The following is a 16,118-nucleotide window of genomic DNA, read 5'->3' on the forward strand; positions in this document are numbered from 1 at the left end:
TTGAAGATGCAAAGGTTGAAAAAGCCTGGACTTTGGCTAAAATAAAAAAGTCAAAATAATAAAGTTCTCTGAAGACAAATTTTGGTGGGCAGAAAAGAATTATGGATTTTTTTCTAGCCTGAGTTTTAGTTGCATCACATAGGATGAATAATATCAAGATTCAATTTTGCAGCTTTTCATTAGCATCCTAAATTGCATATTGCAATAGAGCTGTTACCACTCTTCCTCCCCATAGCATTCCCCTGCTAGTCCTAGTCTTTTTATCTTGGACCTAGGTCCCTTAAACTACACTTTCCCAATATTATTCCAAAATTTGGGGTCCCTTAAAGATGTAAGGGTCATAGAATGTGATTGATGAATCCCTTTAGTTTGTGCAAATCGAGAATGGATTTAACATTTCTTCAGAGAAGCTTTAACTCCCAGCACACTTCTACAGCAACCATCCACCCCAGTGGCTCAGATGAAGGGACGGGGTCAATCAGTCAGTTGTATTTATAGAGCGCTCAACAGACCCAACACTGTAACAGACACAACTTTCCGGTCCACTGGTAAGGGGTTTCTACTTGATTCAAAGATAAATGAACCATTAAAGATTTCCAAGGAAGGGAGAGATGCAAGCCAAAAGACACATGAAGAAGATGATCCATATGTATAATAATAATAAGGATGCTGGTATTTGTTAAGCACTTTTCATGTGCCAAGCATTGTTCTAAGCAATGGGGAGAGATACAAGGTCATCAGGTTGTCCCACGTGGGGCTCACAGTCTTAGTCCCCATTTTACAGATGAGGTAACTGAGGCACAGAAAAGGTAACTGACTTGTCCAAAGTCACACAGCTGATAAATGGTGGAACTGGGGTGAGAACCCACAACGTCTGACTTCCAAGCCCACACACTTTCTCCTAAGCCACGCTGCTTCTCCTATCTATAAAATGCGATAAGCTCTCTTTGAGGGGAGGAAACACATCACCAACTCTGCTATAGTGTACTCTCCCAAGCACTTAGTACAGTATCATATTTAAAGCTTACTTTGTACCTCGTTTACCAATTTTTAAAGCAATACTTAGGACCTGAGTGCAGGGACAAGACATTATTAATTTTTGTTTCTTTCATTTGAATGTGTTTACCTCCTGGAGGGGACTAGTAAGAGGTAAATAAATACCACCGGTGGATTGATGGAAGTCGAAAGACACTCTCACCAGAGAAGACTACCATGTTCAGACAAGAACTTGGACCACAATGGAGTGGAAACAGAAGATCCTAGAAACACTAGTGGGAAAGAGGACTTAAAGGATTTCAGAATGGTCTGAATGCGAGAGCTGAAGTTTTCCCAGAGCAATTCATGATCCCCCAGTCACATCAGCCCAGTACTCACCTTCAGTGCTTGGGTATGGTACTCTAATCCTCAGCATGTGTGTGCATCTGTTTGCTTTTATATATTTTATTTATATATGTTCTTCTGTACATTCAGCTCCTTGTCCAGCTATTTCATCCTGATGTGTTTGTCCTGCTGCTTCCTGCTTCTTCCTTGTTCTTCCTTCTGCTTTCACTATCAGTAAATCATTTTTTGTCTGACTCCCCGGTTACACTGTGAGCCCTTCGAGGGCAAGGAAAGTATGTCTTGTTACTGCTGTAGTCTCTCAAGGGATTAGTAAAGTGTTGAATATTCAGTAGACGTTGAATAAATACTTGGATCGATAGAAATACAGTGATGACCCCAGAAGAGCAAGGTTGTGAGCTTCCAGCATTGGGAGGAGGGTGGCACTGTTAACAGTGATGGCAAAGTTAAAAGGAGTGCGTTTAGGAAGAAGATGAGAAATTCTTTTTTAGACATTTAGAGCTTGAGAGCCATAGGGATTGTGACTAAATGAGAGGAGGGCTGAAGAGGGAGCTGTGCCTAGGGAAGCAGTGTGGTGTAGTGGAAAGAGTACAGACCTTTGAGACAGGGCCTGAGTTCTAATTCAGCCTCTGCCATCTGCAAGCTGTGTGATCTTAATGATTTCCCCTTGCGTCTCAGTTTCCTCATCTGTAAAAATGGATATTCGATTCCTAGTCTCCTTCCTACTTAGAGTCCCTGTCCCATAAAGGCCTCAGAGTCTATCTAAACTGATTATCTTGTATTAACCCCAGAGATCAGTACAGTGCTCTACACATAGTAACTCCTTAGCAAATGCCACAATTACTATTATTATTATTTTTAAAGGGGGGAGCTGAAGAGTTTCCCAAGCGTTGGGCATAGAGTGTGAAAAGTAAGGGACCCAGAACAAAGCTCTGTGGAACACCTATGGCTAGCAGGAGAGAGTTGGACCAGTTGCCAGCACATAAAACTGAGAAGAGATAGTCATCGCAGTGGAGGGAGAAACAGTGAATACCATGTCTGGGAAACTAAAATTTCAACATGTTTCAATGAGGAGGGAATAGTCTACAGTGTCAAAGATGCCAAAAAGGTCAAGGAGGATTAGAACAGAGTAGAGCCCATTGGATTTGGTTATGAGGAGGTCCTTGGTGACCTTGAAAAGTGCTGACAGTGAAGAGTCTTGAAATATGATTGTATAGGTCAAGAAGGGAGCTAGTGTCTAAGAGGGGAAAAGGGTGAGGGTGGATGAACTATTTCAGAAGTTTAGATAAAAATGGTGGGCTGGGAATGTCACTGTTTATTGTTGTATTGCACTTTCCCAAGCGCTTAGTACAGCACTCTGCACACAGTAAGCACTCCATAAATATGAATGAATGAATGAATGAAACGGCAGCATTAGATGCAGAAGGCTGGGGGTGGGAGGATACAGTAAGTATGAACATTAAGGTTGAAGTCCTCAAGGTTCATAGTGGGAGCTCGGAGTGAGAATAGAAAGGAAAGGTGCCAACATCAATCAGAAATGCAAATGTGGGATCAAGTAGTTACCACAACTGCAGAGTCTGGTTAGGTCGGTTGATGTGGAAAGTAGGACTTGTTAACTGCAGTGTTTTCTTGTTTGTCTATGAAACCATGGTGTGTAAATGAAAAAAAAAATAGTGTTTTTTCAGACAGTTTAGGCTAGAACAACTGCATATGTATCGTGGGGTGAAATGGGTGTTCAGAGTTAGGTATATGCTCCAGAAGCAGGGCTGGAGCTTAAAATATCTTCAAAATCCCCTTAAATTTCTTTCTACTGGGGTAAATTACAAAATCAGAGCAAAGGTGGTGAAGGGGAAAGTGTACAGACTTTTGAAACAGGGCCTGAGTTCTAATCCAGCCTCTGCCACCTGATCTTAATGATTTCCCCTGTCTCAGTTTTCCTGGGTAGTAACATTTCTATAGTACAGAAGAATCTAATATTCCTGGGACTACATTACATATGTAAGCATTTTAGTGCCCTTCAGGAGCTAAACACAGTCAAATAAAATGAACAAAAATTAATAACATCTTGTCATACCTGCACTCAGACCCTAAGTATTGTTTTAGAAAATTGGTAACCAAGATGCAAAGTAAGCTTTAAATGACATACAGTGGCAACAGTTTGAAGTGATAAGGCGTTGGTTAAAAAAAATGAGGAAGAAAGAGAAGATTAAACAAACATGACAGGCAATTCTTTCAAACCCTTTTCACTGTCCTAATTAGCATCAGATTTGATTGCATTAAAAAATAAAATTTCACTCTATGGGATATGCCTATTTACTCCCTCATTTCTATCTCTGATACAGAAAGATGTCCTTTGAATCACACTTGTATCTGTCTGCTAATTAATTTATGCATAAATTCAGTCTCTGTTTAGAAAGTAATATATATATAAATACATATATATATACACATATTTAAACCTGACTGCATCAGTTGCTCCCTAGAGGGAAGAAACTAGGTTTCTTTAGAACAGCACATGGCAAATGGGGCACCCATAAAGCATTTAATCACATTTGATAGCAACAGTGTTCGCTATCTTTCAATTTAAGTTCATTGTTGTCTTTGAGTTGTCAATGCTAATATTTGTGTTATTTTAATCTAGAGAAAACTGGGGGAATATACAAAAGAAAAAATTGTAGAGATAAGAAATGGGACTGTTAGTTTTATTTAAACTGGACAAAAGGCAATCAGTGAATCAATATCATATTCTGAGTACTCAGCCAATCAAGTAATCAATGGTATTTATTGAACACTCACTATTTGAAGCACAATCAGTGGAATTTATTGAGCACTTGCTGTTTGCAGATCACTGTACTAAGTGCTTGGGAGAGCACAATATAACGGAGAGCTCTGTACTAAGCATACTTGGGAAAATACAGTAGGATAGAGTTGATCCCCACCCATAAGGAACTTACAGTCTCGAGGGGGAGAGGCATAAAAGATATTACAAATGGGGAAAAGGCAGAGGATAAAGTATGTAAATAAGTGCATAAGTGCTATAGGTATGAGTTGGGTGATGGACAGCAACTGCTTAAGAGGTACAGATTCAAATTCAAAGGCAATGCAGAATGGAAGGCAAATCGGGAAAATGAGAGCTTACTGGGGAAGACCTTTTGGAAGAGATATGATTTTTTGGAGGACTTTGAAGGTGGGGAGAGTTGTGTTCTGTTAGATAAGAAAGGGGAGGAGTACCAGACCTGAGGGAGGGCATGGGCAAAGAGTTGTTGGTGGGATAGACAAAATTAAGATACAAGGCACTCAGTGAGCTCTCTCCTGCTTACCTTACCTTGCTGATCTCCTACTGTAGTGTAATTCACACATTCCACTCTAACACCGATCTATTGGTTATAACTCAGGCTCATCTAGCTCCCTGTTTATCCCTTGCCCACATCCTCACTTGGGTATGGAACTCTCTCCCACTTCAGATAAGACAATCGCCACTCTCCCCAACCTTTAAAGCACTCCTAAAATCATATCTTTTCCAAGATGCTTTCCCAGAATAAACCCTCATTTCCATTATCTGCCCTGAATTTGGCTATGTATCTCTTAATACTTTGATACTCACGCTAACCCCAAACACTTATGTGCCTATCTTTATACTTTACTATTTCCCCATCTGTAATTTAGTTTATTGCCTATTTCCCCCACCATTAACTTTAAGCTCTTTGTGGGCAGGGATTGCATCTGCCAAGTCTATTGTATTATACTTTCCAAAATGCTTAGTAAAGGGCTCAGCACACAGTAAAAACACAATAAGTTCTATCGATTGAGAGTAGGTTGGTTTTAGACAAGCAAATTGTATTTGTTGGGTCACAGTAGGAGATTAGTTAGATAAGGTAGGAAGGGAAGAACTAATTGAGTGCCTTCAAGCTGATGGTAAAGAGTTTTCATTTGACACAGAGGTGGGTGGGCAACCAATGGAGATTTTTAAGGAGTGGGGAGGCATGGACTGAACAGTTTTAGAAAAATGATCCGGGCAACAGAGTGAAGTATGAACTGGAGAGGAGAGAGACGGGAGGCAAGGAAGTCAGAAAGAAGGCTGATGCAGTAGTCAAGGCAGGATATCATTAGAGCTTGGAGTAGCCTGGTAAAAGTTGGGATGGAGAGGAAGGATCATACTCTAGAGTTTAATGACATACAACATGCAGGTTGACAGAGAGAACTGAGCCAAGGATAATGCCAGGATTATTGGGATGCGAGACAGGAAGGATAGTGATAATGTCGACAGTTATTGGAAAGTTATAAGAAGCAGCATGGCCAGTGGATACAGCATGGGCCTGGGAATCAGAAGGACCGAAGTTCTGATGCCGGCTCTGCCACTTTTTTGCTGTGTGACCTTTGGCAAGTCACTAAACCTCTCTGTGCCTCAATTATCTCATCTGTAAATGGGGATTAAAACTGTGAACCCTATGTGGGATGGGAACTGTGTACAACCTGCTTAACTTGTACCTACCCCTGTGATTAGAAAGAGTGTTTAACACATAGTGATCACTTAAATATCATTACAAAAAAGTGTCAGGGAGGACAGGATATGGGTGGAAAGATACAAAGTTCTGTTTTTAACCTATGTTTGAGGTGCCAGCAGGACATCCAAGTAGCTGTTCTGAAGGCAGGAGAAAATATGAGACTGCAGAGAATGAGAGAGATCAGAAATGGAGAGATAGATTTGGGAATCATCTGTCTAGAAATGGTAGTTAAAACCATGTGAACAAATGAGTTCTCCAAATGAGTAGGTATAGATGGAAAAAAAAGGGGACTGAGAACTGAGCTTTGAGGGATGACTGTTGGAGGGTAGAAGGGGGAGGAAGATTCTGTGTACAGAGAATGTTGTAGGTGAAGTAGGGATTAACAGAGGAAAAGTAATACAAAGATCCTGCCCTCATGGAATTTACATTCTTATCTATCCATCAAGGGTTGCTTTAAGGATTAACCATGTTTGTGAGAGTGTCTAAAAAGGCAGTGTGAAAATGATTCCTTTCAGAGAGTGCCAATATAAAATGTACCACTTGCTGGAGGATTGATTTTGCTTCCAGCCTGTCTGGTTTCATTTCCAATTCTCCCTTTTAGCACTCTGATCTTTTCCACTTTGAAAGAGTCATCCTATTTACTAGACTAGTTTGTCTCTTGGGATTGTTTCCCAGCAGTCCACAGCTGTGCCACATTAGCTGAGATTCTCCTTTAAAACATTCTTCCACCATCCTTGTGAAAAGTACCCATTCATCCCTTGCCATGCATGTTTCTGGGAAGAGGTAGACTGTGAGTAAATGAATGTGGATAATTTGGTGCAACCCATCACCATTACCTCAAAAACAAGGAAAGACCATGCCTACTGGCACTAGGATAGTTTTCTCTCTCTTCCTCCCAATCCTAAAGCCCCATGAAACCCAGGCAATCAGTCTGATCTTTTGTAGTGAGAAATATTTCCATGGGCACAATGTGCAAGTGAGAGGCAGTGTCGCCTGGTGGATAGAGCACAGACCTGAGAGTTAGAAAGACCTGATTTCCACTTGTCTGCTGGGTGACCTTGGGCAAGGCACTTCACTTCTCTGGGACTCAGTTACCTCATCTCTAAAATGTGGATTAAGACTGTGAGCCCCATGTGGTACAGAGATTGTGTCCAATTACGTTAGCTTGTACCCCAGGGCTTAATACAGTACCTGGCACATAGTAAGTGCTTAACAAATACCATTTTTAAAAGTGTGCAAAACATTATCTGTCACTGACACTCACCTTCGTGCTCACTGTCAGCAGTGGCACCTTCAAGCTAGAGGTCATCACTATTCCATTACATCCAATGTTGGCAGTTTGGACATCCTGCTGCGATTCCTTCCTTTCCTGTGTCTCACCTAGCCAACCTGTAATGTAAAGAATTTTGTCTTGATCCTTCTGAACATATTGCATTCCAGGATATTGTTGTCTGGAACTCTTTTTTGCATTTGATGTTGGGTAAGAGATAGAATGAACATAAACCTAAAAATAACAATTCAATTGACAGAAGTGAAATAGGCCCACGAGCCACAGGTAATGGAAACATACTGAGCATACTAGAAATAGAATAGAATGAAATGGAATGACCACATCTTTGCAGTGGGGTGAAATATGTGCAAATTACATTCCTCCCATTCTCTTGTTCTCCAGTTGAAATGATAACACAAAACATTCCACTCATTTTTTTTTACTTCTGTCACTCCAAGAGCTCCATATGCATGTGTAAATGAGAAGCATATATGTAATTGCTAAAAGTTGCCAGAAGGATTGGCAAATGTTGAAAGGTGACAACATTATCTTCAAGTCTATATGCAGGATAATAAAATGGGAAAAGCTGCCCAGATGCATGAACACTTTCTCTAAAGAGAGAAGAGGAATGATAGAGAGAGGTAATACTGATAAAGGAAGAATTTCTCTAGGTACAAAGGCTGTAACCATTCTTTAGACAATGAAGGCAATGGTGGAATTACCCTCTTCAAAAATGTTAGATACCTATTATTAATAACAAATGAGGTATTTGGGAAGCTCTATGTGTCAGGCACTGTACTAAGCACTGGGGAGTATACAAGCAAATCAGTTGGGCACAGTCCCTGTCCCATGTGGGGCTCACAGTCTCAATCCCCATTTTCCAGATGAGGTAACTGAGGCCCAAAGAAGCAAAGTGATTTGCCTTAGGTCACACATCAGGCAAGTGGCAGAGCTGGGGTTAGAACCCATGACCTTCTGAATTCCAGGGCCATGCTCTATCCATTAGACATGCTGTTTCTCCAGGTGATTTAGATCCATTCATTCTTAGAAACAAAGGGATGGATTAGATCATTTTTCAGCTTTATAATTCAGCTTTATAAGAGTTCCTTAGAATTATACTTATTTAGCACTCACTATGTGCTAAGTGCTGGAGTGGATCTCAACTAATTCTAGTCCTTGTCCCACTCACAAATGAGTATGGAAAGAGAACAGGTTTCTCATCCACATTTCACAGTTGAGGAAACTGAGGCCCAGAGAGGTTTAGCTTAGCCTAAGGTCACACAGCAGGTTAATAACAGGGCTAGACCTAAAACCTCGGTCTAAAACCTCGGTCTCCTAGCTCCCAGTTCCGAGCTCTCTAACCCATTATTTATTCCATTAGGTTATCCCAGGACACATTTAGCAATCTTCTTCCTAACTAGCAAAGTGCCTCTGAGCCACAAATGCTTGTATTTAGCGGGTTCGTCTTTCTGCTAGGTGATGAGTGGACTGTGAACTTCTCGTAGAATTTTACTCTGAAACTGGAGATGACCAAATATGGGGCTCATTCAGAGACAAGGCATTATAGAAAACTGGGATAAAGACCAGGGCCATAAATCATAAAGATGGAGAGATACAGGGGTTAAATTGTATACTGGGGGAAGCCAAAAAAAACAGTAGGTACCAAGATAAATGATAATAATGATGGCATTTATTAAGCCCTTACTATGTGTAGTGCACTGTTCTAAGCACTGGGATAAATACAAAGCTCGTGGTGGGCAGGGAATGTGTCTATTTTATGTTGTATTCCCCGAAACAGTATAGTGCTCTGCACACAGTAAATTCTCAGTAAATATGATTGAATTGAACTGAAAAAGTTAGTCAGGTTGGACACAGTCCCTGTCCCATATTGGGCTCATAGTTTAAGTAGGAGGAAGAACAGGTATGGAAGCCCCATTTTACAGTTCATTCATTCAGTTGTATTCACTGAGCACTTACTGTGTGCAAAGCATTATACTAAGTGCTTGAGAGAGTGCTTAACATCATACGCATCCTATTGTATCAGACATAATCTCTGCCCACAACGAGCTCAGGGTCTAGAGGTTGAGAAAACTGAGGCCCAGGGAAGTTAAGTGACTTACCCAAGGTCACAGAGCCAGCTAATGGCAGTTCTAAGATTAGAATTCAGGTCCTCTGATTCCAAAGTCCATGCTCTTTCCACTAGACCACCCTGACATGGCTGTGAGTCCTCATGAGGGGCAGAGACTGTGATCTGATTGTACTGTATCGATGCCAGCACTTGGCGTTGAGCTTGGCACATAGTAAGAATTTATTCATTCATATAATCATATTTATTGAGCGCTTACTGTGTGCAGAGCACTGTACTAAGCACTTGGAAAGTACAATACAGTACTAGAGACAATCCCTGCCCACAGTGGGCTCACAGTCTAGAGGGGGGATATTGGTTGATAATTTAACAAATATCATAATTATTATTATTAGAAGCAGCATGATGTAGTAGATGAGAGATGGGCCTGGGAGTCAGAAGGTCATGGGTTCTAATTTCGGCTCCGCCACTTGTCTATGTGATCTTGGGCAAGTCACTTCACTTCTCTTGCCTCATTATCTCATCTGTAAAATGGGAATAAACTGTGAGCCCCAAGTGGGAAAGGGACTTTACTTCTCTGTGCCTCAGTTCCCTCATCTGTAAAATGGGGATTAAGACTGTGAGCCCCACGTGGGACAACCTGATTCCCCTGTGTCTACCCCAGCGCTTAGAACAGTGCTCTGCACATAGTAAGCGCTTAACAAATACCAACATTATTATTATTACTTTGTCCAACCTGATTACTTGTAACTACCTCAGTGCTTAGACTAGTCCTTGTCACATAGTAAGCACTTAACAAATGTCATAATTATTTTTATTACCATTATCACATCTTGTTGCATTTGAGATGTTATAGAAGTTTGGGCTCCTTAATCCTAGTAGTTTAAAAGGATTCTGAAAGTTTTCTGTCTGTGTGAGGATTTGACTTGAAAAATCTGGGTTTCTAGAAAAGCTTCAATTAATAAACAAATGACATGTTTTGAGTACTTGCTAAGAGATAGGCACTGTAATTAGATCTTGAGAGTATAACAGTAGTGAGACCAATCAATCAGTGGTATTTACTGAATGCTTACTTTGTGCAGAGGATTGTAATAAGTGGGCTCAAATCCCAGCTCTGCCACTAGTCACTAGTGTGACCTTGGGTAAGTCACTGATTTTTTGTACCTCAGTTACCTCATCTGTAAAATGGGGATTAATACTGTGAGCCCTATGTGGGACATGGATTGTGTCTGACCTGATTAGCTTGTATTTACCCCAGTCCTTAGTACAGTTTGTGGCACATAATAAATGCTTAAAAAATAACACAAAAAAAGTGCTTGAGTCAGTCAGTCTGTCGATTGTATTTACTGAGCACTTACTGTGTACACAGCACTGTACTCAACACTCAGGAGAGTACAGTATAACAATATGACAGACATATTCCCTGCCCACAATGAGCTTACGGTCTAGAGGAGGAGACAAACATTAATATGAATAAAGAAATTACAGATATGTACATAACTTCTTTGGGCCTTGGATGGGGGGGTGGGTGAATAAAGGGAGCAAGTCAGGGTGCCACCGAAGGGAGCTGAAGAAAAGGAAAAGAGGGCTTAGTCAGGTAAGGCCTCTTGGAAGAGCTTTGTCTTCAATAAGGTTTTGAAGGGGTGTAGAGTAATTGTCGGATTTGAGGAGGGAGGGTCCTCCAGGCCAGAGGGAGAAAGTGGGTGAGGGGCCAGTGGTGAGATAGATGAGATCGAGGCACGGTGAGAAGGTTTGCATTAGAGGAGCGAAGTTTGCCAGCTGGGTTGAAAGCACGAGAGTAGCAAGGGGAAGTAGAAGGGGGCAAGTTGATTGCGGGCTTTAAAGCCAATCATGAGGAATTTCTGTTTGATGGAGAGGTGGGTGGGTAAACAATGGAGGTTCTTGAGGAGTGGGGAAACTTGGCCTGAACGCTTTTGTAGAAAAATGATACAGGCAACTAAGTGAAGTATGGACTGGAGTGGGGAGAGACAGGAGGTTGGGGCGCAGCAAGGAGGCTGATACAGTAATCAAAGTGGGATAGGATAAGCGATTGGATTAATGTGATAGTACAATAAGAGTACAATAACTTCCTCTCCTGTTTTAATTCTGCTCTCTCCTCCGCCCAACAATAATATGACTGGATACTTATTGACTTCCACGCTCATTGCCCACGACAGTTATTCTAGATGTTTAACTCCCTACTCAAATCTAAACCTCTTGTCTCCAGCCCTCTCTACCCTTCCCAATCTCTTGTCCCTAATGATCTGGCCACATGCTTTATAGATAAAATTAAAACCATCAGGAGTGATCTCTCTAAAGTCTCATTCATTCAATCATATTTATTGAGCGCTATGTGCAGAGCACTATACTAAGCGCTTGGAATGTACAATTCACCCCTGCTCCTCCTAGTCCCTCCCTTCTCCTGCTCCTTCAACCCTCCCATCTCTCCCAGCAGTATTTCCATGAGATCTCCTGTCTCTTCTCAAAATCTACTCCCTCCATCTGTGCCTCTGTCCCCATCCCTTTACACTTTATCAACACACATGCCCTTCCCTTTTTCCACTTCCTCCTTGTGGTCTGGCACTCTTTCTCCCTTCATATCCAACAGACCACTATTCTCCCCACCTTCAAAGCACTCCTAAAATCACAGCTCCTTCAAGATGCCTTCCCTGACTAAACCCTCAATTTACCATTCACCTTCCCTTCTATTCACTTATGTTCTTGGATCTTTACCCCTTAGGGACTTTGATATTCACCCTACTACCAGACACATAGCACTTATATATCAATTGTTAATTTATTTTAATACCTGCTTCCCCCCTCTAGTCTACTCCATTGTACTGTGTTTTCCCTAGGGTTTATTTAGCATAGTGTGTGACCTACACAATAAGGGCTAAATAAATGCCATTGATTAATTGACCAAAAATATTTATGGACAGTGAAAGCCAGGAACAACTACATATGGGAACAAGCATCAATCTTCCTAATTATTTTGATTTAATAAACATAATCAACTTCATATATCTTTAGATGTATCATCATTGACCATGAGTGAATTTGTTCAGGAGGAATAAATTGTTTCAAAATAAGACTAAGACTGAGGTCTTTCTTTTCCTTCCCAAACCCTGTCCTCTCCCTGACTTCCCTGTCACTGTGGATGGCACTACCATTCTTCCCGTCTCACGGGCCCACAACCTTGGTGTCATTTTTCATTATGCTCTCTCATTCACCCCACACATCCAATCCATCACGAACACCTGCCAGTCTCACTTTCACAATATCGCCAAGATCCGCCCTTTCCTCTCCACCCAAACGGCTATCGTGCTGGTACAAGCTCTCATAATATCCCGGCTGGATTATTGTGCCAGCCTTCTCTCTGATCTCCCTTCCTCCTGTCTCTCCCCACTCCAGTCTATTCTTTATTCTGCTGCCCGGATCATCTTCCTACAGAAATGCTCTGGGCATGTCACTCCCCTCCTCAAAAACCTCCAGTGGTTACCTATCAACCTTCGCATGAAACAAAAACTCCTCACTCTTGGCTTCAAAGCTCTCCGTCACCTTGTCCCCTCCTACCTCACCTCCTTCTCTCTTTCTACTGCCCACCCCATACACTCTGCTCCTCTGCCGCTCACCTCCTCACGGTCTCTCGTTTGTGCCTGTCCCACCGTCAACCCCTGGTCCACGTCCTACCACTGACCTGGAATGCCTTCCCTCCTCACCTCCGCCAAACTCTCTTCTCCTCTTCAAAGCCCTACTGAGAGCTCTCCTCCTCCAGGAGGCCTTTCCAGACTGAGCCCCCTTTCCCTCTGCTCCTCCTCCCCTCCCCATTCCCCCTCTCCAGCCTTCTGCTCTTCCCCCTTCCCCTTCCCTCAGCACTGTGCATATTTGTATATATTATTTATTACTCTATTTTGTTAATGATGTGTATATATCTATGATTCTATTTATCTTGATGATATCTATGCCAGACTACTTGTTTTGTTTGTTCTGTTTTGCTTTGCTGTCTATCTCCCCCAATTAGACTGTGAGCCCGTCAGTGGGCAGGGACTGTCTCTATCTGCTGCCGAACTGTACATTCTAAGTGCTTAGTACAGTGTGCTGCACATAGTAAGTGCTCAATAAATACTATTGAATGAATGAAAACAGTGGTCTACCAGGAAGAGAGAAAAAAAATCAGGTACTCTACATTTTTATATTGTCATAGCTGATAATCAATTAATCATAGTCATTGAGTGCTTATTGTGTGCAGAGCACTGTACTAAGCAACTGCTTCATAGTGTTCAAGGTTGCAAATAATAAAGGCAAAGAAGCAGAGAAAATGCTCTGACAGGAACATAAGCTATCAACAAGCCAGATATGTTACAGAGTTAGCAAGAGACATTTCAAAATCACAACAACATCAGGTGATAAAAAAGGATGGGGAAAAGCCCATTATGAGGTGATAATTCTAGGGAAAAAAGAGGGGGCACTGAAAAGAAACCCATAAATGACTTCAATTTTACAGAATTGAAATGCTGAAAACATTGTAGAGAATGTAATAGAGGCAGAAAAAAAGGATTGAAAATTGAATAAAACTGACCTCACAAACTGGTCTCTATTGGTGGTGGAGGAGATAATGGAAGAAGAAATGAATTACTGCCTTTGGTTTCCTTCAGTAGCAGCATGGCTTAGTGGAAAGAGCACGAGCTTGAGAGTCAGAAGTCGTGGGTTCTAAACCTGGCTCTGCCACTTGCCTGCTGTGTGACCTTGGGCAAGCCACTTCACTTCTCTGTGCCTCAGTTACCTCATCTGTAAAATGGGGATTAAGACTGTGAACCCCACATGGGGCAACCTGATTACCTTGAATCTACCCCAGCACTTTGAACAGTGTTTGGAACATAGTAAGCACTTAACAGACAACAGTATTATTATTATTATTAGCACATCAAAACAATGAAGTGAAATATTCCAGGAAAAAACTCCCTCTAACAAGACCTTGGGACTGAATTTGAAGCATGAGTCCCTGATGACAGAATGAGGGATTTCTAGGTGTTTGGTGGAAGATGAGACAAGCAGTCGAGCACTGTGCAATAAATGTAGAAACTATTAACAATAATGAGCTTTGCATTCTTTTAGTATTTTTTTTTTGGTTGGCATTTTGAATGTGGAATGTCTACAAAACCAGTGACTTCAAAGAGATTAGTTAGCTGCCAGTTGGTATTTGCTTTGTTTTTCCTTGGTCTTCTAGCCATAAGTGAGATTTGCTGATAGTGGACTGGATCCAGGCAGTTTTGGCAGGGAAGAGATACAAGATAATCTTGTATAATAAAGTGACCTGCATAGGGCTCACAATTTTAATCCCCACTTTACAGATGAGGTAATTGAGGTACATAGAAGTGGACCCCTTGCCCTCATCCTCCCATTGGCCTGGAACCCCCTTCCCCTCAATATACAACAGACCACCTCTTTCTCTGCCTTCAAAAGCTTATTAAAATCACATCTCCTCCAAGAGGCCTTCCCCAACCCAATCCTCATTTCCCCTACTCCCTCTCCCTCTGTGTTGCCTATGCACTTGGGTCTATAACCTGTAGGCATTTAGTATTGACCCCAAACTCAGCCTCAGGATACTTTTGTACACCACTGTAATTTATTTCTTATTTATGTTATTGTTTGTTTGTTTCCCCCTCTAGACTATAAGCTCTAGGTGGACAAGGAACACAATTACCAACTCTGTTTTGTACTCTCTTTCCCAAGTGCTTAGTTCAGTGTTCTGACCCTAGTAAAGGCTGAATAAATACCACTTATTGATTAATTGACTCCATGAATTCTGGTGGAATATTTGACACTTCTCAGACCTCAAGCCAAATACTAGCTATATTCTCAATCTCATTTTCTCACCCTTCTTCTCCCTCTCATTTTGTCTCCATTCAGCCACTGCTCAGGAGATTTGGAGAAGACTCAGCTCATGTTGCAAGGGGCTCAGGAGAACTTCATTTCCCTAGTCCTTTCCCATCAATCAAGGATTTACAGAATGTAGAAGCACAACTTTACTGCATCACCAGAAGCTGGATGAAAACATGAATATTCCCGGAGAGGCTGTTGAACTAGGTATGTATTTGGCTTTAGGCTGAACCACTTGGAGCGCAAGCCAGCTTGTCATTGCCCCTACAATTAACAGTTAGTGCTCCACAGACAACAAATCCATTTCCAATGCAATCCTCGGAGCCTATGAGCCCCCAAGCTTTGGCAGTGAACACAGCGGATACATTTATCATTTATTTATTCACTTGATACGAAGATGGGGCCTCTGACTGCACTTGCCATGGTTTGGACCCCTAGGGTGCAGAATAAACAAACTAATAAAATATATATAAATGCTAAGCATTAGCATTAGATAGTTGGGGACTTTGGCCTGTTGACACTGTGCTCATTCATATTTATTCCTTTTTGTTATGTGTTTTAGAACAGCAGAAAGCCTCCAGGAGTGTCTAGACTTGTTCCTTTGGCTCCAAGAATTAATGGAAAAGAAAAGAAAAAACTAATGAGGCTATTAGATATGACCAAAAGGGGCTCCCCAGGCTGTGGTTTAATAGAATGTCAGCAACACGATCAGTAGGCAATATGAAAGTAGTGAACAGAAACCGTCAACAGGAATCTGATGGTAATTCTCCCCCTTACAGCAAGCTAAATACTTCACTCTGCTAAAATTAGCATATGATTAAAAGTCTTAAATATAACTACATATTTTCTGCCCAGCCCTCCAGAAAGAGGAAAATAAGTTTCCAGTTGCATCTAGAAGAATGTGGGCAATTCTGCTTGCCACATCTTAGGAAAGACATAGATGAGAAAAGGTATAGAGAAGGGCAGTTAAATGATAATGGAGTATGATAATGGAGTTGAAGGAGCTCCTTTGTGAGAATTAATGAAAAACACTGCAGTA

Source organism: Ornithorhynchus anatinus, chromosome 4 (genome assembly GCF_004115215.2).
Source record: "Ornithorhynchus anatinus isolate Pmale09 chromosome 4, mOrnAna1.pri.v4, whole genome shotgun sequence".
NCBI classification, from domain to species: Eukaryota; Metazoa; Chordata; class Mammalia; order Monotremata; family Ornithorhynchidae; genus Ornithorhynchus; species Ornithorhynchus anatinus.